The sequence below is a fragment of the Haliaeetus leucocephalus genome, unplaced genomic scaffold, assembly GCF_000737465.1.
Source record: "Haliaeetus leucocephalus isolate CR32 unplaced genomic scaffold, Haliaeetus_leucocephalus-4.0 Scaffold366, whole genome shotgun sequence".
NCBI lineage: Eukaryota > Metazoa > Chordata > Aves > Accipitriformes > Accipitridae > Haliaeetus > Haliaeetus leucocephalus.
Window position 1 is genome coordinate 33,854 of NW_010972802.1, and position 635 is coordinate 34,488.

A 635-nucleotide genomic window follows, 5' to 3' on the forward strand; every position below is an offset into this window, starting at 1 on the left:
GTGCCAATCGGGTGCTTCTTTTCTTGCGCTTGGAGCTGTAAAGCATGGATTGGTGTCAGAAGGTTCCCACCGGTTCTCTTTTGCGGCACTCTTCCGGGCTGCTTTGGCAGCTCTGCTCTCTAGCCATGTGTTGTCTTGGACTGGGAGTTCTTCCCTGCACCTTGATGTTCCTAGGTCTTGATGACAGGCTTCTTACACATCCATCATCTTGGTTTTGACAGTACCATCTTGTAACGGGCCCTTACTTTTGCCTCTTCTTCTTTGGGGCTGTCGTAGAGCCTCCTCGCTTTGTGGTTTTGGGCGCTGTAGGTCAATTTGCCGGATGGCGCCTCCCGTCCGGGGGTCGTCATTCTTCTTGCTGAGAGTTTTCTCTCTCTTTGAATCGCCTTGTTGGTAGTGTTCCGTGTTGTGTGTGTTTGTGCACGGGTGTGTTTGGCTTGGAGCTGCTCTGCCCGGGGCTGTAGAGTCAGGGGTAGGTGGAACAGCGATAAGAGTCTATGGGTGAAATGTTGATTTGCCTTAATTCTTTAGGTAAGGGTTGTACAGTAATCTTGGCTCTAGTAGCTGTTGGTGAGCTTTGCAGACAGCTGTGCCAATAGTGTTTTACGGAGACGATTGGAGCTGTGTGGCATGGG